Source organism: Lepisma saccharinum, unplaced genomic scaffold, assembly GCF_977018435.1.
Source record: "Lepisma saccharinum unplaced genomic scaffold, izLepSacc3.1 HAP1_SCAFFOLD_93, whole genome shotgun sequence".
NCBI classification, from domain to species: Eukaryota; Metazoa; Arthropoda; class Insecta; order Zygentoma; family Lepismatidae; genus Lepisma; species Lepisma saccharinum.
The window spans coordinates 1,057,031-1,081,616 of NW_028142925.1; the positions used below are offsets into that span (position 1 = coordinate 1,057,031).

Here is a 24,586-nt window from a genome sequence, read left to right on the forward strand (position 1 = left end):
CGTAATGGTAACGTAGTCGCATTGTAATCAAGAGGTCTGGGGTTCGATAGCCGGTGGAAGCGCATAGTGTTTCGGTTTCCACTTTAAACTGTAGGCCAAGTTCCGATTAGCCTATCTGCGCATAAAGTGGACTTAAAACGAAACTACAAATCACTTTCTAATTTTCGTTGCTAATGTAAGATGGCCTACTTGATAGCGTTGGTCAAAAATTTTACTTTGATCAATAAGACCAGTTCCGATTACCGTAAATGAGCATGGTCATTCTACTTTACATTTTTTGATTCATTTTAAAGTTTGGCATTCTCAAAGGATCACTTGAGATAGGAAACTATGCAAAGTTTTGTTTCTTTCTTTTAATTGTTGTTTTAAATTAACTTTACCAGCAGAAAGGCTAATCTGGACTGGACCTAAAATTTATAGTGGGATACTATCTACTGTGCCATGTGCCGCCATCAGGTATCGAAACTGGGACACCTTGATTACAAGGGCAAATAGAAAATTATTTTCTTTCAGCAGAAATATTAGTGTGATTGAGATAGGAAAGATATGGAAAGATATACATTCAAAATAATGGGTTTTCTTGGAACGGTTCAGCGTTACTTCTCGGCTGTTCAGCGGCATGGCGCAGCTGTCAGTTTGCAAAGATGGCTGTAGTACTCAACACTTTCTCAACTCGTCCACGGCGTATGAGCAGCGAAGTGTTATTCGTTTTCTCTGGAGCAAGGGACGAACGCCCATCGAGATCCATAGGAAAATGCAGCCGACGTATGGGGACAAGTGGCTTGCTTTGAGAAGTGTGCGGTGGTAGTGTTGTGATTTCGAAAATCGCCGAGAAGACCTTCATGACAATAAGCGGTCCGTCCCCGCTCCTCGCTCACAACGGAAAACATTGCTCACGGTCTTCTGGGATAGACGAGGACCACTCCTTCTGGATTTCGTGCCAGGAGGTGACACCATCAACGCTAAGGGCTCTCACGTCTGCGAGCTGCCTTCAAGAAATATCGCCAAGGGATTCTCGATGTGGACAATGTGGTTATCCTCCACGTTAACGCCTGGCCTCATGGGGCAAACAGGACCATTCGAGAGACTTCAGTCATTCGAATGGGAGATTCTGGAGCATTCACCTTGAAAATTGGATGTCAATGAAATCCTGAGTTATGTAAGATTTAGGTTAGGGTAGGGTAGATTAGGTAATGCATGATAACATATTTTGATATAGTGCAACCACTCGCAAAATATCCCGCACAGACCCGCGACTCCTGTTTCTTCGTACTCGCACGTGGAGGGAAGGGACAGAGTAGAGCATACTTCCCAGAGTTGAAGGTGATCGAAGGATTTTGGCAGAAGGTTCCTTTCTTTGTGGTCGCTCCACAGATAAAGTACTGTAATTGAAAAGTAAAGGTCTGACAGAAATTAAAATTCAATATTCACAAAATATTGTTTGAATCACCGCACATGAAGCTGATTATACATTCCCATTTCTTAGAAACACAGGGTGATTCAAAACTTCGGTCTCATAGGCAACTCTGTTATTAGTTCATATAGCGAATAATTGAGAGAGGGGAAAGTTGTTGGAAATATGTGAATTTCAATCTAAAGTGATTGGATTTTCAGTACATCATTCAGGCTGTACGAGCCTCAATAGTATCTGAAAATAAATCAATTGTTATGCATACCTACACACACTGACAATCCGTGTGCATATGTCGTAACCATTGACGCATCTGTTAATATTAGAGAGATCCACGGTGGTCAAGAGGTCAGGTGTGTGACTCTTATGCTGTAGGTCATGGTTCGGTGTCCCAGTGGACAATATCAGGAGGGAATTTATCAAGCAATGTCCCTGGATGAAGTGACTGTGGAGTTCATCAAGCCTTTGATCAATAAGTACTTATATTTTCACAGCACCCCCGCACATGCCACATATTATGATTTGTTGGGTTCTGACTCCCTCCCCCCCAAACCATATGCCTTTACGGTATATTACCATGCGCAAAGACTTTCAGGTCGTAAGTTACAGCAACTATTATTATTATTTGAAATAGAACCACATATAAGCTTGCAGCCTATTTTACACTGATCTCTTTATATATATATATATATAAAACAGCTTTTTGTCTGCATACAGTTGTGCAAATTGTATATACGTAGATATACAGAATATGGAAATTACAAATGTATGCAATTTTTTAAAGAAACATTAGTAGTGGTAGTAGTTTTAATAATAATAATAATAATAATAATAATAGTTTATTTAAAGTACTGAGAACAGTTACAAAACCTCATACAGCACTATGTCACAAAGAGTAATATCAGTGGATTAACTCATTTTTACATCAGATCATTAATTAATTTGGTATAATTAATTATACCAAAATACAATATTTTAAAGGAAGTCATATTCGAAATCATAAATTAATATTTATATAAATTCAACACCATTTTTCAATTTTACTGATAATAATGATTTATTTCTTGTTTTATATTTATATAAACTATTGTATTTCTAAAGTATTCACTACCAACCCTATTTGACAAAATGTTTTGTAGAAATACTTTAATTTTATCTTTCCTTCTTAAGCTCAAGGTTGTTAAATTAAATATTTCAAACCACTCCAGATATGTTAGTGACATATAACTTTTCTTCATTTTCATACAAAGTAAACTAATAAATAATTTCTGAATTGAGTCAGTTTTCTCGGTGTGACTATTTGCCGCCACGTTCCATATTCCAATAATGGACGAACAAATATTATAAATAGAAATGTAGAAGTTTCAAATTTATCAAGGGAAGTCCAATTAAAAAATATAAAACCTAAAACCTTTTTAGCCTTTTACGAACTTCAAATATATAATATTATATTATAATATAATAATAATAATAAAAATGATTATAACTACAACACAAATAATTGCAACAACAAAAGCAATAATAATAATAATTATAATACTAGTAATAACATTTCGTCCACCGTTCGATACTGTTAAAATGTATCAGATCAGTAAGTCAACATATTTATTAGCTGTATAAATTTCAGCTTATACCAAGCTTAGACCATTACTTTGTTTCTGCTATAGTGAACACGTGAGAGGGAACTCGATTGCGTGGAGGTGGAAAGCGACTGCAGTTACCACACTTCGCAGCAGCGTGTACTGCTTCGCTCTGCCAACTCGATTTCCCTCCTTCTCTGGCGCTAATGCTCGGCCTTGCTCCAGAGACAGTTGGGACAGGGTGTAGGGGAATCCTCACGTGTTCCGACCAGTTCACTCCCTGGAGGGGAAAACATTGCTACAGCCATCGACCTTTTTTCAGCAGTTCCCGCTGCTTTGCTCCGCTCACTCGCTTCCTCCCATTCTCTACCATTATTCACGGCCTTGCTCCACAGGTTACCGAGCCAGTGTAGTTAGTTAGTTAGTAGCTGTGAGGAAATTGGGTGATACTTTGCACATTTGCTGCTGAAGTGCCTCATATTCCTTCTCCCAAATGAGCATAGTGTATCGCATAAACTAACGAACAAAACTGTTAATGGAACATTAAAAACTAGGAAACAGATTTTAAGGTGCAGCACCTTTCAAAAATATAGCTGTTTTCATACGATTGTTTCTAGATATGTATTTTAGGACATGAAATCTAGTAAAATGAAGACACTTTGTTGCACCTTTTCGTGAGATTAGCACTTTTACCCCCCTTTTACTCTCTCTTCGGCGCTTCAACACATTTTCCTTCCTTTTCTTTCGTGTTTTGTTAAAAAATTGGGCGGAAAAATAAACGATTTGCACTCTTCCTGAGCAGTTACATAAAATTCAATGGTCTCACTTTGTAGAGTAGCACGAGATCTATAAAATGGTATAATATAATCATTGTAGCTCCAATAGTTCCCAAGATAATGTAGAGAGAAAACACAAACTTCAACAAAACCTATTCGGCAGATCCGCAGTTCTCTATGCGGTCCGCGCAAATTGTATACAGAAGGCGCAGAAAAAGAGACCATTGAATAAAGGCATTTTATCAGTACCTTTTTTCTTGCACATCTCTGAAAACATTTTCAGGGCCTTTTTTTCCATTTCTCGAGTATAATTTTGCACCTTAAAATTCTTTCCCTATTAACAAGAACGTAAAAATGAACTTTCTGAAAATAATCCATATTGTTTTCATATATATTTAGTTGCCACCCTTTGCCTCCATCGCTATTCTGTTCTTATCAACCATTTATGAACTATCTCACTGAGATTACCTATTACAAGAATATACGCGTTCGTACACGTACACTGTTTTTCGCTCTATCCATTTAAAATTTATATTACTTAGAGTGAATATTGAGGGAGGGGCAAAACTTTATTCTACTCCCTTCCCTCCCCCATCTCCAAATCATTGCCTAAGCACGACATATAATGGAGTGAATATGTTTTGTAAAATCTTAAAGTTATGTAAGATTTCTAATGCATCTTTTTACATCTCCTTTCTTTGCAGGCGGGGAATGGAGGTATTGTCATGGTGGCCTTTTATAATTATTTTATAAGCTACAATGAAACAGCTACGATGCAGGATGTTGTAGGTGAGTTCCTTCTTATCATTTTCAATTTATACAGTTTATACAGGGTCAACTAACATTACAACCGGAAATATTTCGTGAACAACCAAATATATTAAAAACTCCCAAAACCGTTCATAGTTCTACATAATAAAAGTTACTTTTTATCCCTATTCCTATTTCATTCATGATATCGTCCTCCTGTATACACATGCCTGATTCCCTGAGGTTCATCTCGGTCGTTGTGTCTTAGTCTCAACTTCACGTTACATTTACTTGGGAAGTGATTGAAACATTACAATGTAACAAATGCTGTTTTTAATGTATTCTCTCCCACTTTCAATTGCGCCGAAACTAGTATGGCGTTTCCATTAAAAAGACGTACGTTTGTGTTGAAAATAATTCTTATTTACGTGTTTGAGTGCATTGTATACACTAATTTCATGATCTTCTTTCTTAACTTTATGTCTGTGAAAGTACTTTTTCAATATCTATTGTTTTTCACGAAATATTTCCGGTGGTAAAGCTAGGTGACTCACCCCGTATAAGTAAAACTAGTTAGTGAATTATATTCTGCTGCTGTTATGTGGCGAAATAACATAAACTTTCGGTAACATATTATATTATTAAATAATAGAAATGGATCCAAGATACGAGTTAAAACGCAACTCTGGTAATTTTGAACTCAAAATATCCGGCGACAATTTTTCACAAAAAAATAGTTAAAATGGCTTATTAGATGATTTGATTGAAGTATTTTGACTAGGGAGTGTTACCTTTCAAACTGTTTGGTAGCTTTATTATCTCTTTACTTGATTTTTTTATTTTCAATTTTGTTATTTTTCCTACCACTTTTAACTAATTACGATTATGAGGATGACTAAAGATATGATGAATATTTTGAAGGAACATTCACGGAGAACAATAACGCCCAGGCAAACCCGCGACCCCTGGATTTACAATTCCACCTCTATATTTGTTAATATTATAATTATTGTATTCGGCGCACCCAGAAAGTAAGTTTTCCTGGGGTCGTGCACAAAAAGGAAACATTATTTCATTCAATGATTTACTGCCACAGATACAGATCTTATCCAGTTACTTGTCAACATAATTCCCGCCGGAATTCAGGCACTTGTCATAGCGTGGGACCAACTTCTGTACACCTGCGTTGTAGAAGTCCGCCGCCTGGGCACCGAACCACTGCCACTGTGTGACAGCAGTCTGAACCTCTTCGTCGCTGTGAAAATGTTGACCGGACAGTAACTTTTCAGTTGCAAGAACAGGTGGAAATCACTGGGAGCGAGATCTGGTCTGTATGATGGATTATCGAACACCTCCCAACCAAACCTGTCCAGAAGGGCTGCAGTGCTTCTAGCCATATGCGGCTTCGCATTGTCGTGCAGCAAGATCACCCTCGCACTGAGCTTACCGCGTCGTTTATTCTGAATGGGTCGTCGGTATGTCCCCAGTGTTTCACAGTAACGGTTAGTGTTCACAGTCTCACCTCTGGGCAGAAACGTGATGAGCAGAATGCCTTATCTGTCCCAGAACACCGTGCACATCACTTTTCGCACGGACACAGTCTATTTGTACTTCGTCCTGCATGGAGATCCACTGTGACGCCAATGCATGGACTTCTGCTTGCTTTCTGGGGGGCTGTATGCAACCCACGGTTCATCCCCTGTGATGATCCGTTTGAGAAAATTGTCATCATCATGGTAACGCTGCAGAAATATCAGCGCAGTGCCCATGCGTTTTCCTTTGTGTTCGGCGTCAGTTGTTTAGGCACCCACCGGGCACACAATTTCCGGAACAAGAGACGTTTGGTAACAATGTCGTTCAACAACGACCGAGAAATCTGCGGGGAATGGCTTCTGAGTGCCGTTATCGTGACGCAACGATCCTCCAATATGCGCTGTTGCACCTGCTCCACAAGCTTGTCCATAACGGCCAATGGCCGCCCACTGCGCTTGTCGTCATGCACATTTTGCCGGCCTTCATAAAATGTCATGCACCAACGACGCACCATCTGCTTGATCATGACGTCTGGCCCATACACCTGGTACAGCTGACGATGAATTTTGATCTGCTGTATGTTTTGTGCGTTCAAGAACTTGATCACCAAACGAACCTCGGACGCGGCGGGAGATGGAATAAGAGCCGCCATGTTTCATCGCTGCCGCGACGCTACTGAGGACTTTCGAGAGGCGTCTTCTAGGACATTCACTAGCCAGGGCATGTGCCTCTCACGCATGCGCAAAACCAGTTTCAATACTCATATCCTGTCCCCTGTGGACGAATGGGAAACTTACTTTCTGGATGCGCCTAATATACTGCATGTCTAGACCGTCCAAGGGCCTGAGGTTCGAATCCTGGCTTGGGAGTGGGTGTTTGTGAAGTGTCCCTTCATCAATTTTCATCATAACGTCACTCATCCCCATCTTCTTTATTAGCCAAAAGTGGCACAAAAAGCGAAGTAAAATTAGGCAAATCAATGAATCTAATAGCCCGTAGGCGTACTATTGATTCTTCAAGCATCGGACATTGTTAGATTTACAAGGTTCATAGATTAGCGTCATGTCAAACTGGAGGTCGTGGGTTAGAATCGTTAATGTTGCCTCCTTTCCTCTACAACGCTGCTACTTTGTACAAAATATGTATAAACGATGCAGGAAAACAAAAAAATACAAATACATATTTGTGCTTCGTGGTAAGTTCATCTAACTTTGTTCCAGATCACACTTGAACCTTTCAATTTATTCTGAAACTCGCCAGCAAAATTCATGTTGCTAAACTTTACAGCAAGTTCCGCATCTTTTGCTCCTAATTTTGTTTACAAACCGGAAAAATATCGCCGAGATCCAAGAATTCCTTTCTAAATTTGCATTTTTTTCCACCTCATAAGCCTTGAATAGGAAATCAATGCAACATTTTTCATCACGGAAGTGCAGTGCTGTCTTACGAACTCCATCAATCAATGGAGAATTGGAGCTGCCGATAAGATGAGGCACTTGCTTGCTTAATTTAAACTTCTTCTCGGGAGACAATTGATGGGCGTTGTCTTTTGTTCTCAAGGAGATATTTCATTTCGATCCATTATTTCTGCGGATATGCTGATGTGGATGTTCTATGATATTTTCTAACCGCCCATTCGTCATTCACTTATTTTTTTCCTGTTTTCTCTTTCAGCTCACATCAATCACATTAGAGAGGTTGCGGGGGTGGATCATGTTGGCATCGGAGCCGGATATGATGGGATCAACTTGTAAGTATATTATTTTAATGCACTAATGTTGTAAGTTCACAGTGCATAATTATTATTATTATGTGAAAGGCAGTAGTGGTAGTAGGAGTCCCTGGTTCGATTTTTCGTGGTGGCACATTCCTCAGTGGTTTTGATCTCAATTTAAACTGCAGGTCCAGTCTGTGCGTAAAGTGGACTTATACTCTATCCAAGGAATCTGTGGAGCAAGGCCGCGCATAGCTGCAGAGAATTGGGGGAATCGAGTGGGCAGAGCGAAGCAGTAGACGCTGCTGGGAAGGTTGGTAACTGCAGGCGCTTTCCCACCTCCACGCAATACCGTTTCCTCACACGTGTTCCTTGACGGAGCCGTATCGGGTCACTACTAGCTCTGTGACTTGCTTTCGTTCGTTTGCTCCAGACATCGTCGGCACAGAGTATACACTTTTAGTTTTATTTTAATGTTCGTATTATCTCTGCTGAGTCCAAGACCGTGGCCGTGTGGTTTGACCTCATGCTTTGGGCTCCGGCTACGGAACGCGCGTATTTTCAAGTCTTCTGGGAAAAGCGTAGCAACTTTTCTCTTGAGATTTCGGCCTGCGTACGGGACCAGAGGTCACCCACCATTGTGAGGAACTTGGGAAGCTACGAAGGAGTAGCGTAAACCGGTCATGGACACGTAAAACAAAGACTGGGGGTTCGTCGTGCTGACCACACGTCACCCCTTACTGATTGGTTGATCTCCCACCAGAAGTGGGAGTAAAGCCGGCAGTCGTTAGGTAGGCCCTGGCCGTCACGGGGTGTTGCGCCACGGGTCATTCATTTGTTTTTACATATGAGGATAGGAGAGTAAAATATTACGTTTTAGTTTGACTAATTCATTTGTTTTACATTCCACTTCATTGTCAATATGGAGTCCAGTGTGCGACCAATCTTTACAATTTGGTGCACAACGATTGGCACAACATTGTTTAAGCTGAATATTTATTTCCCAATCGCACTCAGTTTATCGATTAAGACAGCGCACACAATTTAATTATTACGGAATAGAATAGAAACCTCTGTACGAAATATGCTTAGGATCCCTGTCTAGACAATTATAAACTGAATGCGCTACGCAGCTCAAGAAATGCAGAATACAATAACAAATTTATTTTACTGGTGGGAAGAACATTTGAGTATTTTGATGGCCCACTGTATTTGTTGTAAAAGTCACAGGTTCGTCGATCCCACCACAAACATTAAATAATTTGTTCACTTGAACAGAAGCGAAGCGATGCTCTCTTGTTACGTAACGCACTAGGTAAAAAGATAAACAGTGGATAATGCCCAATGAAGAATTAACATCGCATGCTATTTGTAGATAATATTGTTGCGCATATTCAGAAAATGTACTTTCAGATTGAATGTTAATTAAGTTAATATGTTAATTAAGTGGAATCCTCTATATTTATTGAACACACCTTAATCCTTTGAATTTTTGATCTTAGATCCATTGTGAAATTTCGTGGTATTGCATTTGTTTGTACACTCAAAATCGAATGAAACGCCCCCCACCTTACGGTTATGCAACCCGGAATTTTATATCATCTAGTTTCGCCAGGAATAGCAGCTCGCGAGAAGCGTAGTGTTTCCAACTCTTGAATCTAGCCACAGATTCACGCGACCGGGTGGAGATCTTGCTTTCCTCTTGATTTGATTTTAACGGACAAGAAGTTTATTATCTCTGGTAATAATAACAAGTGTTATTAACATTTATGCTTGAGTTTTTTATTATTCTTTTACCACTTCCGAACGAATATGTGAAGATTTTTTTTTTCATTTTGCAATAACGCTTTCGGCATTTTTCCTTCAGAGTTATTCTTTTTGTTTTTAAATTTTTGGCGACATCTGATTTGGAAAAAGTTCCACGAAGTTTGTTTTAAGTGTAAATGCATCTGGACATACAGTGTAGAGTGGGATTCGAACAACAAATATGAGCTTCCGTCGCGAATCGAACCAGCGCTCCTTTCATTACGTTTTCTTTCCACGTTTATTAAAATTTCCTTCCTTCAGCCTACTTCCGATTGTCGTATATTTCAATTCGTATTCCCGTTTGTTTTTTTCATTTGCATTGTTCGAGCCGTGATAACTTTCTCTCTTAATCTGGTTATTCGAATACTTTTATACTTAATTTTTTTTTCCTTTTCTCGATTTTACCTTCGCACTCATTACAGATTTCGGTATCGCGCTTTTCCATATTTTCAGTAATTTAATTCTTTGACTACTTTTAATTTGCCCTTAGTCCGAATCAAGAAAATATGTTAGGAAATGTTTCCCGTGTAAATCTTATTGTATGGTGGTGTAAAATTGATGCCAGCTTTTTCTTGCGATAAGGGTTTTGAAAGTGCAAGGGTCTCATTTATTAACCATGGTGGGAGGGGTGCCAGAAACCTTCCAGCCGGAATATGCCTCAAACGAAAAGTATAGATCGACCACAACGAAAAAAATCCTTGGGACGAAAAGTACCCGCGCAGATCTCCCTTCTTCCCTTCAGTTCGGGCCATAAGGAAGCATGGTCCACTCTCCCCCGCCCCTCCTCGCGGGAGTACGGTGCACAGGAGTCGTGGGTCTGCGCAGGTTGTTTTGCATGTGGTTCCACTCTTCCATCAGCATGTGAGTGCTGAGAAGGCTATGCTATCTGCGAGTGAGGGGGAGGGGGTGACGAGCAACACTGCCACAGCGAGTCGCTGTAAATGATTTCATTGTCTGTGCTGGGTGAAACCGGTTCTTGGTGCTCCTACACTTTTCCGATACATTTCTGCCAGCCTTTCTAGCGAAGCGAGGTCATATGTTCCAGATTCGAACTCTGGTCAGGCATGAATGTATCACTGAGTTTGTCCCGTCACAATTTTATAAATTGATAATTCATCCGTATTATCGCGATTAACTCAAGAGGCAGAAGAGTGATGTAAAATAACCGAAATAGAAATTGATGCATTTGTGCCTGGTGCTTGTGTAACGACGAAGTTAACTCTTTATAAATGATGAAATAGGTAGCCCTTGCGCTCAAATACACTTATACCTTGGCACAAAAAACAAAAATCCAACTTATCGCTGATCTCTTACTACATTTGGAATACAGCCAAGAGCGATGTAAAGCAATGGAATTACATTGTGAATGTTTCACATCCTATAGTCTTTCTTTTTCTCGTAGCGGGGGCGGGGGTTCATTTATTACAAATATCTAGGAATGGATTTAGCAGCAATCCGTGATATACTTAAATATCATAACATGCTGCGTAGCCAGGGTTCTTGGGTCCTAGCCTCTGATAATGAGTTTTTCTTTTTCGTTGTTTCTTCAATCTTCATCAATTTCCCTGAAGCATCATTCATCCTCTGTCGCCATTGGCTATATGTAAAAGTTGACATAAAATTAGTAAATTTTGAAAAGAAAACACAAGGATCTGCTTTTCTCATAGCTCGCCAAACATGCACATTTCTGTATTTTATGCTTTCAGCGCTATCATTATTCTTGGCAGGCAATGGAATTGAAACAACTCTCACAACTAACGTAAACTACATATCACTCAGGCATGACAATTCTCGCGGGCAAAGTGGATTTTTTTTTGTAATGGCACATGGTAGCGCAATAACTATCTTCTGGCCTAGATTTAAATCCGTACTTTTTATTCCAGTTGAGTGATTGACTCACAAATTTGCCATTGAAGGTTTGGGTTGTATTTGGGTTATACGTATTGTGTTTTTGGTGCGCTAGGAAAAAGCAATCACAAAGGTTCGCACTGAACAGAAAATTGTGTGCTTTTCCTCTCTCTCTCTCTCTCTTCCAACTCCGTCTCTCTCTCTCTCACCCCCAAGTCCCCACTATTTAGGTAAACTGTTGTTAGAAACATATTTTCCGAAGAATATCCACATTGAAAATAATATTCCCCAATTGTTTTGATAGGGCATTTCTATTGCTCCGAACGAATTATCTCCGTAAGAGGACTAGGGCCTCCCCGATGGCGCAATCGTAGTCGTCACCTTTAATCAAGGGGTCCCGGGTTCGATACCCGGTGGAGGAACATAGTGGTTCGGAACCCACTATAAACTGTAGGTCCAGTCCCAATTAGCCTTTCTGTGCACAAAGTGGACTTAAAAAACAACAATTCAATTCAATTCAATTGAATTATCTTATCAATATTTTTAAATCTGCATGCACCTGCTTAATTTAATAGATTATACATTTATATTCATTGCGGGCAGAAATGTGCGAGAAAACAATGCATTTTTTTTCAAGGAATGCATGAGTCAATAATAACGTATATTTTACGGTATATACTCTTTTATATTGCATTGATTCAATTAATTCAATATATTGCATCAATTCAATAGCCCCGAGAACATTTCTACCCATGCTAGGAGTGGCAGGATATCCGTGGCGGTGTGGGGATGGATCAGTTCGTCTGGAGTAGGTGGATTGGTGGAAGTGTCCTCGAGAATGAATTCGCAGGAATACATCGCAGTGCTGGAAAACCACACGCTTCCCAGCGTGCGAGAGAGACACCTTGAAGATGAGGTTTCGCACGTGACTTTCGATCAAGACAACAGCAGCGTCCATACATCGAAAGCGAACACCACCTGGTTTAATCAGCCCCCAGGAATTTCAAGAGTAGATTGGCCAGCGAAGTCTCCCAATCGAAAACATTTTCACGTGTTTGATGTTTGGGAGAGTTTAAGAAGACCAAACATCTGCTCGTGAAATCCTTGCCTCGTCGACTAGATGCAGTGCTTGAAACCAACTGCGGGTGGACAGAGTATTGAAACCCCGCACGGTTTAACCGACGTTCTTTGCTACATCCAAGAACAAACTAATTGCACACATCTCCATATGCAACTTATGTTTCCAATTCTTTTTTATTGATACCTTGGTGCTCATGGTTACTTTTTCACACACCTGCACCATTATATTATATTCTATAATATTAATATTCACATTATTGACAGATATGATTCACATGAAATTCAAATGCGCAGCACACATGCACCCATTCCTAACACTTAACTATTAGTTACATTACACCTATCACGTTGTCACAGTTCTAAATCAGTGGTGCCCAGGGGGAGGGGCATTATGGCGCAGACTGTGATGGAAATTTGACTGAGTAAACAGGGAACAAGTTTAATTACGTTATCAATTAGCCATTGCTGTTATACAAATAGTAATTTGTAGATTGTCAGGGGAAGTGTTACGGGTAATAAGTAATATTGGTGGGGGGGGTGATATCCAACTCTTACCTATTAGGCCTTAGATTGAGAGGGAAATTATGGTGGGCGATTAATGAAGTTAGTGGGATTTTCAGGTAGCTGGATTGATAATTATTTTGGGGGGCAGGGAATCCCAACTCTTGTGTATTACTATTACGTCTTAGATTGCTTTTTTGGAGGGAGCAATATCAACAGGAAGTCTAAAATTGGCATGGAAATTTTGTTGGGAAGATTTAGTATTAAATTTGAGGTGGAGGGGAGGGGAATGAACTTTTGATAAAGTGTTATGTCTTAAATTGTGAAGGGACTCGAACCCGGAACATTCGGTGTCTGGATCGTTAGTCCATCACTAACCGCGCTTGGCCGCAGAGAAGGTTCTCTTTGGTGGCCAAGCGCGTTAAATGGTCCACTTCCGATACCACGAAATTTCCGGGTTCGAGTCACGGCTTCAGTATTGGTATCATGGTGTCAATTTAATCTAATCGTCACTCATCCTCATTAGCCGAAAGTGGCAGAAGAGCGACTTAAAATAACAGAGGTACAAAAACAACTTTAACCCTCTAGTAATTTCTGATCAATAGATGCGTATTAGCTTTGATTGTTGACTCTTTAATGATAAGCTTACGATTATTATTGTTAATATGGGTTGCCATCCATCAACAGAAGGACGGACCAATCGATCATTTAATTCATGTCGTTTTTTTGGTATTTGTTGTCCCTTCGGATCAGCTTCGAAACCTAAGGAAATGATTAGATGTCTGTCTGAAGTTAGTGACAATGGTTCTTTAATTTCCCGTCGCTCTTTCAGCCGGCGCGGGAACCACCTTTATGGCAGTGATCCTCTGTTGCCGCGTTTACCTACGAAGGAACTCGTGGCCAAACAACGAATTAGGTCTACCGCTTGGGCAAGAAGCGGCAACTTCACAAAGCCCTCTTCTCCGAAGCAGCCAGCCGGGAAACAGAATTTTGTCAAAATAACCCTTCTGCTCTGTGAATGAACACCGGTTCTAACAGCGTTTCTATACTTAATTGGACATTATCCATTGTTTTTCTTTTTGATTGACTATATATTCTATCTATATATTTCGAGACATATCAAGAGATCACCTCTTCTCTCATCTTCAGGCGATCAATTTTTGCTATGTCTGTACTGTGATTGGAACTATGACAGTCCGTGATTTTTTCCAAATCCGGTCCGCTAAGCAACCAGTCTTAGATGCCCATTCGAAATCGACAGCTATAGAGCAAAATATGTTTGAAGTGAAGAGTCTTATTGAATGAAACATAGCTCGACTTACCCTCACATTTGCATTTTTTTTAGATAACTTGCTTGCACTTCGTATAGAAAGCACCACGAGACTGAAAATTCACACTATTTAGCATGGCAAATAGACCTTATTCCAGCTTCGCTGAAAGTTCGATGTAGTTGTCAGTCATTAAGTTCAACGCTCTCTGCGCGTGTGTTGTGATACGTTACCGTGTCCCAATTTTGTTTTAATTCCATTTCATGCTCAAAAAGGCTACCCGAAGTGGGACCTACAGTTGAAAGTGGGATCCGAACCACTAGGCAGTTGTGTTTCCACCAGGAATCGAACCTGGGACTCCGTGATTATAGGGGGTTAACGCGTTCATGGCTTTACAGTTTCGTGAATTCAAGGAAGCCAAGGTGAGAAAAATGTGAAGAAATATCTTCTACACGGAGCTAACTGTGTGTATGTATGTAAAACTTTCTAGCACATCCATTTTCCTACCTTCATTTCATCATCATTACGTTGAATTTTGCACCAGTGATTTTTCACTACGTTCTAGGTCACGTCACTTTGAGTCGTAAAGTATTGTCTGTAATTCAGTTTTAGTATAGTTTGTAGCCTCTCACCCAAGAATTTTTAAGGTGGGAGAAGGGAAGGGGGGCTCAACTTCTGGAAAAAATAGTGCGAGTTCAATTGAGAATACGAAAATAGAGCGGAATGATTATATTGCTACAATATCTTCAAGAAAGTAAAGCGTAAAATTGAATTCTGCCTCTGAGTGAGTCCATGATATTGTTTATGTTTGAAGGTAATATATTAAACATGACTATCAGCATAACCGAACGCATATAATGAGATGATTTATTAGTGTTACCAGACTAAAGGTGTGGAGTGCGGCCTGTTGCCTCGTTCATTACGGAATTCCACATGTAAAAATTGATCAGCTCTTATTGCTAGTAACCATTATAGGCTTAGACCAAATTCTGGCGTTTATATTTCAATTCACTTCCTCAACAAATCCTTTCTCGATTGACTAGATTTTAAGCGGAGCGTCACTCAGTTGTTTGTGAGTGCTCTTTTTGCAGAAGCAACAGCAGCTCGCTCGCACCCACAGTGCCCCGCCCACTCGACGAGACGCGTGGTCTGTGCAGTGCAGAACAATGACAGTGTTGCCTCTCTATTAGATCTTTGTGTTCTCTTTTGCCTGCCACTACACACACATTTCAGACAATTCTTCCCATACAACAAATGGAAAAGCAATCAGGCAACTGTTAAATGGCTCTTTTCTAGATTTTCTATTAACACTTTCCACGGACAAGATATGTTAACTTGGTTCTGTTTCGTATTCCCACAATTTGGCTTCGTGCAGTAGGGCTTTATATTGCAAGCTAAAAAAAACAACGTAGACAGGTATTTTAACATTTTAATTTTCATCCGTTTCATGATGGTGTGAAAGAATATGGTGGAAAAATACACTACTTGAGACAATATCACTAATAATAATTGGCCGCCGCTGTGCCCGAGCGTGGTAAGCCGTCGGCTTTTGATCTCGCTGCCGAAATTCCCGGGTTCGAGTCCCGGCCTGGGTATGATTGTTTATGAGTGTTCCTTCATGAATTTTATCATACACTAATCCTCATCGTTGCGACTAGCCAAAAGTAAAGTAAAAAAAGAGAAAGATATTAGTAATAATAAAAATATGAATCTAGCTCCCCATGGTTCCTTTATGACTGTCCTCTTATCAATTTCATCGAGTCATCATTCATCCTCATTGTTGCGATTAGCCAATAAATGGTAGAGAAGCTGCGAAAAATAAGATGTAAAATAATAACAGAATTTTCTCCACAGAAGGAAAAATAAATGCTCCAGAAAACATGCAATACAGGAAAAGAGTGTCCTGTAATGTGAGTCTGTAAACCAAATGCAAATCACGAATGAAGAAGTTACGTGAAGGTTTCGTCTTCTACGAAGCAATACAGGCTTGGATGGCGCAGTGGTAGCGTCGTCGCCTTGTAATCAAGGGGTCCCGGTGGAGGCACAAAGTGGTTCGGATCCCACTTTAAACTGTAGGTCCAGTCCCGATTAGTCATACTGTGCATTGTGGACTTAAAACACCAAATCAACAACCAACCAACCAATACGGGGTTGGAAACACTACGGTTATATGTTTGGAAACACTGCTCCTCTCGGGAACTACTCTACCAGGCGAAACTAGACGATATAAAATTTCCGGGTTGCATAACCGTAAGGGGGGGCGTTTCTTTCGAATTCCTGTGTACGAGGGGCGGTCAAAAAATAAGTTGCACTTACCCATGACATTTTATCGGGAAGATACATTTTGATGAAAGTGGCTGCGAACACTGCTCACGGTTCTCTTGCGCCGTGGCTGTTAGGGATTGGATATAATCAATTTGAACATGTCAGGTCAGTTGGAAGTGTTGTCCAAACTGTAAGTGCATGCAGTTACTAGTTCTTTGTGGGCAAGAAGCTGTAACCCCACTGAGATTCATCGTCAATTGCATGAAGTATACCATGATAAATCATGATCATAAAATGGTGTGTTTCGTTCGAGAATGTTCGTACGGACGTTGAGAACTACCACCAGGAAAAAGGCTGTCAACTGCTAAGACGAGGGACAATATTGAACATGTCAATGAACTGATTCATAGTCTAGACCTCGCACCCTGCAATTTCCGTGTGTGTTGGGTCCATGAAAGAAGAACTTGCGAAGCGGCGATATCATTCCGACCAGGAAGTTTAACTGCGACGAAATTATGGTTATCGAAAGTTTGACGGGATTTCTTCAAAGAAGGTGCAGAGGAACTGGTGTCACGCTATGACAAATGTTTGAACAGACTTTGTAATAGTTTTGAGAGTGTCCATTCATTAAATACAAGAACTGTCCTTCACATTCCATGCGTTATTTTTTTCATGCTGTGCAATAACTTTTTTACTGACCCTCGTAATATATTTACATTTGCATGTACGTACATCAAAGGACAGAGAACAATATGCTACTTATTACACGTGTGAGGAAGTTAAAACAGATTTATAAGAACAAAGAAGCATGTATATTCATAATGTATTATAATCATTGCATGCAGTCTTTATTTTGTAGTGCAGTTGAAGTTTGAGCTTGCATCGAAAGATGCCCTTGAGCTATTTAGCAAAACTTATGCGTTTCCCAAATCTCTTTTCAGAACTCCACAAGGACTTGAGGATGTATCGCTGTATCCTTATCTCCTGGCAGAGTTGCTGGCGAGCAGTCGGTGGACGGAGAAAGACGTCGAGAAACTCGCTGGTCGAAATCTCATCAGGGTGTTCAGGGACGTTGAGAGGGTAAGTGGAGCTGTCTGTTGTTCTCACTGCTTTTCTCCAGCAGGTCTGGAAGTGGACTAAGATTAGGAGATCGCATTTCTAGATTTCCTACCACAACGATTTTGAAACAATGGCCTCATTGTGTGCAGTGGGAAACTACTGCACAGTCGTAGACCTATTAAATATGTAACGATATCTTATTTCTCTGCATGAGTCTCGCCCATTTTATTTTACACCCAGCAATTCAAGCCGAAAGTCAAGTGTTTTCGGAAGAGAACTTAGATGCATTTGACCGACGTAGTTGATTTCACTACATTGATCTTCAGTTTACCGAAATTATACCGTGTATTTAAACTGCGGTTACCTTCATAGTAGACTAACGTTGCTTGACGTAATTTAACTAGATATTTGATGTCTTAAACCTGACTCTTTTAACCAATAATAAATTTACCCAAAGACAGAGGTATGGAATTTTTCTTCAAGGGGAGCGGGAGAATTTAATGACTTGCCATCCACAATTATTTTCTAAATCTAATCTCTCCTTTCTCTATCATATGCTATATTATATTTGAACTGAATCACGTTGTTTCTTGTCAGTGTCGGCTAATCGCGACGATGAGGATGATTGATAATTACCAGACGAAACTGATGAATGCACACACACTCGCAAATAACACCTATGCCCAGGCCGTGACTCCAACCTGGAACTTTTAGTGGTGTAATCGAATATCAACCACTTAACTCTCGGTCACCGACTTGACGATCAGTGTCTTTCCCTCCCTCGTATCTCCCTGATACCTCCACATACAGAATTGGCAACGTTGTCGCCCTTTAATTAAGGGATGTTTCGGGTTCGATATCTCGCGGAGGACCAATGCAGTTTGTTGGAATCTCTGATTCCCCAGTCCCGATTAGACTATCTGTGCATAAAGTGTACTTAAAAGAAAAATCAAACAAATTCATAAACGAGGGTTAGACATAAGGCATAGATTTTTTTTCCTATCTTCGAGAATGCAGGTTCAGCACGAATTATACAAATGGAAGGCGGCAGTTTATAGTATTATGGAATGCATGAACGTGTGTACCAGGTATAGGGTAGGGAAGCAAGCAAAAATCCTTAAAGATAGCATCGTGCCACATGTGTTTACAAGTCTGAAAGCATTGGACTTTTACAGGAACAAAAGAGGCGCATTGTACTATAGGGCATTATTCCCTACAGTTTCCACCAACTTCCTGTGGTATTCTCTGGCATTTCTCACCCAAAGAACGGCTATTTTGATGCATGCTGTATACGGCGTGACACGACGTTTTACCAAACAATGAATTAACACTGCCTCTGCACAATAACCGCTCATCACAATTCCCTCTAGTGGCGTATCCACATCCTACGGGTGTAATGATCTCCGGGACATATGATCATATTGTGGTACCACCGTTTAAATTTGAGGAAAATATAGTTACCATGACTTATTCCCCAGCCCTTGTATTTAAGGGTTGTGCCATGTTTAATTTCGGATGAGTTCATATTAAAGTAGTTCTACTATTCTGTAGATCTATCAGTACAGTATTTGTTTTTCTTTCTAGCTGTGGCACTTTCTGAGATGCTGATAGTTGATATGGAGAGACAGATGTATGGACAGATATGGCACAAGCTTTTCATTTTCAGTATTCGCTTTTCACTACCATCAAGAGTATTGCAATATTTTTTATACCAATTTATTTGATAACATTGTGTGTGTAAATTAGTGGGGAAATCGGGGTATTTCCGAACACTTAGCTTTGATGGTGAATTATGGAATGATATGAACACAATTTATGCATAAGCATATGTTCTAAGGAAACGTTAGTAACTTCCATTCAAAATCAACTCTGTAAGAATTTTCCCGATCTCTTTGTTTTTCACAAGAAAATAAGAAAAGTACACATCTGCCATGTTCGGCATATTTCAGGGTTCTTTCGCCGTTATGAATATAATTAACATTATAGATATTAGTTAATATAAACACAAATAAAGTAAAAATATAAGGAATATTGAACATATTTTTAAATATATTCAGAAAATTTTTCGTTCAAATTTCTACTGCAGGACGCCTTGTTATTGGCAGGTCTCTTCATTTTTGACATCTTTACATCATTCGTGCAAGGCTTTTCTTTTCAAGAGTTGAACACTAATATAGACGCAAGACACTATGATTCTGATTTGTTTCTTGGGTTTGTACAAAACAAGCCGATTCTACGAAGGGAGGTAAAAAATTATCCACACTTTCCACAACGATCTCCCAATTTGGAATGCATGATGGAACACATTCTTTGACGGGGTGTGCAGAACCGCTTCCGCTATCTTCTTGGCATCTCCAGGCGAAACAAAACGGTCAACTTTTATCTCCGGTTTCTGGCGATGATAAAACGATTTTCCACAGAGCAAGGTTCGAGCTACATGGAGGGTGTGGCACACCTTCGATATTTTCTTTGCCCAAATATTGGGGGAATGAAACATTGGCAGGCTCGGTACCCACCTTGCAGAGACAAGTGTCATGACCAAGTGCTTGTGACGAAAGATGGACACCGCCATGAGAGATGTTCCACAGAATAATGACGCCGCTAGAAGCTTCATCATTGTTCGTGACAGGCGCTACGTGGTGAACCTATTGGATCACTCTTATGAAGGAAGCAAAGAATTAAACTTTCTCCAATGGTATCAAACCCCATAGTGCATCATACACCAAAATATAATAAAAAGGTAAGCTAATTAAGCTAGAGGGCTCATACCCCACATATGAAGGTCTATAATTAATCCTTCCCTTTTTAATGCTCACAACCCCCAAGAAAATAATATTCCTATTGACCCTCACAATAGGAATCCTCCTTTCTATTTCTTCCACCTCATGATATGGAGCCTGAATAGGCTTAGAAATTAATTTAATATCTTTTATTCCATTAATTTCCACACCAAATAATCGACGAAATACAGAAGCATCACTTAAATACTTCCTAATTCAAGCATTAGCATCATCAATAATTTTGGCCGCAGCATTAATTATAATTAATGCTGCAAATTTCAATATACAGACCCAACTTCTGACTATAGCTTTATTAATAAAAATAGGAGCTGCTCCATTTCACATTTGAATACCAGAAGTTATAGAAGGAATAACATGAATTAACTGTCTAGTAATAACAACTATTCAAAAAATTGCTCCATCAACATTACTTAGTTATGTAATTGACAATTTAAACATAATTCTAATTTTAACAATTAGAACATCAGCAATTATTGGAGCAATTGGAGGATTAAATCAAACCTCGTTACGAAAAATTATAGCCTTTTCATCAATTAACCACATATCATGAATTATTCTAAGAATAACATCAGAAGATAACACCTGGTTAACATATTTACTACTATACGTCCTTATAACCACCTCTGCCATTATGTTATTTTCAATAAACAAAACATACTACGTCCATCAACTGTTTATATTAAAACTTCCCCCCATCAAAAAAATGTCCTTATTCATATCAATACTATCTCTTGGTGGGCTACCACCACTACTAGGATTTTTACCAAAATGAATAGTTATTATCCAAACAACCAACCTTAAGCAATTAATTATAATTATAATCCTAATTAGTATATCACTATTAACCCTATACTATTACTTACGAACCTCACTTACATCAATTTTAATAAATTATAAAACTAATATATGAAATATTATTAACAACAAACCATTAAATTTAAAAGAACAAGTATTATCGATAGTTACAATTTTTCTCTCAGTATGTGGACTACCTATAATTCAACCAATTTATATATCTTTATGAGATCTTTATAAGGTCTTAAGTTAATTTTAAACTAATGACCTTCAAAGTCATAAATAAAGGGTATTCTTTTAGACCTTAATACATACAACGTATCACCCTGAAATTGCAGTTCAAAATTATTATTCTTAACTATAAAGCCAAAATTTAATGAGAGAGTTTAAAACTCATAAATAAATTTACAGTTTATCACCTATATAACTTCAGTCATCTCATTCTTGCAACGATGATTATTTTCTACTAACCATAAAGATATTGGTACAATATATTTAATTTTCGGAGTATGATCAGGAATAGTTGGAACATCATTAAGTATCTTAATCCGTATAGAATTAGGCCAGCCAGGAAGTTTAATTGGAGATGATCAAATCTACAATGTAATTGTAACTGCACACGCATTTATTATATTTTTTTTCATAGTAATACCCATTATAATTGGGGGATTTGGAAACTGATTAGTACCTCTAATAATTGGAGCCCCGGACATAGCCTTCCCACGATTAAATAATATAAGATTTTGATTACTACCCCCGTCATTAACTCTACTATTATCAGGAAGAATTGTAGAAAGTGGTGCAGGAACTGGTTGAACAGTGTATCCTCCCCTATCTGCAGAAATTGTACATGCTGGAGCCTCTGTAGATTTATCAATTTTTTCATTACATTTAGCAGGAGTATCCTCTATTCTAGGGGCAGTAAATTTTATCACAACAGTAATTAATATACGAACTATAGGAATATCTATAGAACGAGTACCATTATTTGTATGATCAGTAGTAATCACTGCAGTTCTACTATTATTATCACTACCAGTTCTAGCAGGAGCAATTACTATATTATTAACAGATCGAAATTTAAATACCTCATTTTTTGACCCATCCGGTGGTGGAGACCCAATCTTATATCAACACCTATTCTGATTCTTTGGACACCCAGAAGTATATATTCTAATTCTACCAGGATTTGGAATAATTTCACATATTGTAACTCAAGAAAGAGGTAAAAAAGAAACATTTGGAGTCCTTGGAATAATTTATGCAATAATAGCAATTGGATTCCTAGGATTTATTGTATGGGCACATCATATATTTACTGTAGGAATAGATGTTGATACACGAGCATATTTTACTGCAGCTACAATAATTATTGCTGTACCAACAGGAATTAAGGTATTTAGATGAATTGCAACACTACATGGAACACAAATTAATTACTCCCCATCAATATTATGAGCATTAGGATTTATTTTCTTATTTACAATAGGGGGATTAACAGGAGTAGTATTAGCAAATTCATCACTAGATATTGTACTACATGACACATACTATGTTGTAGCACATTTTCACTATGTACTGTCTATAGGAGCAGTATTTGCTATTATAGCAGGACTAGTACATTGATTTCCACTATTTACAGGAGTAATAATAAATCCAGATTGATTAAAAATTCAATTCATCTCAATGTTTATTGGAGTCAACTTAACATTCTTTCCACAACATTTTCTAGGATTAAGAGGAATACCACGACGATATTCGGATTACCCAGATGCATATACAATATGAAATATTGTTTCAAGATCAATCTTATCATTTACAGCAGTAATTATTATAATTTTTATTACCTGAGAAGGTATGACAAGCGCCCGACCAACATTATTTAATCTACAACAAGCATCATCAATTGAATGATACCAAATGTCACCTCCTTCTGAACATACATATTCAGAACTTCCAATACTACTTACTAACAACTAATTTTTAAGGTGGCAGAGAAGTGCATTGAATTTAAGCTTCAAATATAAGGGGTATCCCTTACTTAAAAGTGGCAACCTGAAATCAAATAGGACTACAAGATAGATCCTCCCCATTAATAGAACAAATAATATTTTTCCATGACCACACAATATTAATTTTAATTATAATTACAGTATTAGTAGGATATTTAATAGCATCATTATTTAATAACAAATTAACAAATCGAATACTTTTAGAAGGACAAACGTTAGAAACAATATGAACAATTATACCAGCAATTACCCTAGTTTTTATTGCCCTACCCTCTCTACGTTTATTATATTTGTTAGATGAAATTAATCAACCTTCATTAACTCTTAAAACTATTGGGCATCAATGATACTGAAGTTATGAATACTCCGATTTTATAAAGGCAGAATTTGATTCATATATAGTCCCAACAAATGAAATATCTTTAGACTCGTTTCGATTATTAGATGTAGATAATCGAACAGTACTACCAATTAATATAGATATTCGAGTACTAACTACATCTGCAGATATATTGCATTCATGAGCCATGCCATCCATAGGAATTAAGATAGATGCCACTCCAGGACGACTTAACCAGGCAGGGGTAAATATTAGTCGAATTGGTCTATTTTTTGGACAATGTTCAGAAATTTGTGGATCTAATCATAGATTTATACCAATTATTGTTGAAACTACAACTCACAAATCTTTTATTAATTGATTAATAAAAATTATACAAGAATCATTAGATGACTGAAAAGTAAGTAATGGTCTCTTAAACTACAAAATAGTAATATAACAACTACTTCTAATGAAAAGAGTTAGTTAATATATAACATAGGAATGTCAAACCTAAATTATCCTTGTAGATACTTTTTTATCCCACAAATATATCCATTAAACTGAATTATTCTATTTACAATATTTATATTAATTTATTTTTTATTTATAATTGTCAACTATTATAATTATAATAAATTATTAAATAATAACAATTTTAAAATAGAAAATAAGCCAAAAATTAAATACTGAAAATGATAACAAGATTATTCTCATCATTCGACCCAACATCATCAATTATAAATATATCACTAAATTGAATAAGAACATTCTTGGGATTATTAATAATTCCAGCCCCATTTTGATTAATACAATCACGAACCTCTATATTATATAATATAATAATAGTAAAATTACATGAAGAATTTAAAACATTTTTAGGAATAATTAGTCACCAAGGAAGAACTCTAATATTTATTAGTATATTTTCAATAATCTTATTAAATAATTCAATAGTATTATTACCCTATGTATTTACTAGATCAAGTCACTTAGTCTTTACCCTTACCCTAGCCCTACCAATATGATTATAATTTATGCTATTCGGGTGAATTAATAATACAAAAC

The 24,586-nt window shown here is 38.2% G+C and overlaps 1 pseudogene; it reads left to right on the forward strand.

The window, feature by feature from the left end:
- The first annotated feature begins 619 nt into the window (after positions 1-619).
- Positions 620-23,900, forward strand: LOC145982311 (cytochrome c oxidase subunit 2-like; annotated as a pseudogene).
- Positions 23,901-24,586: the final 686 nt, after the last annotated feature.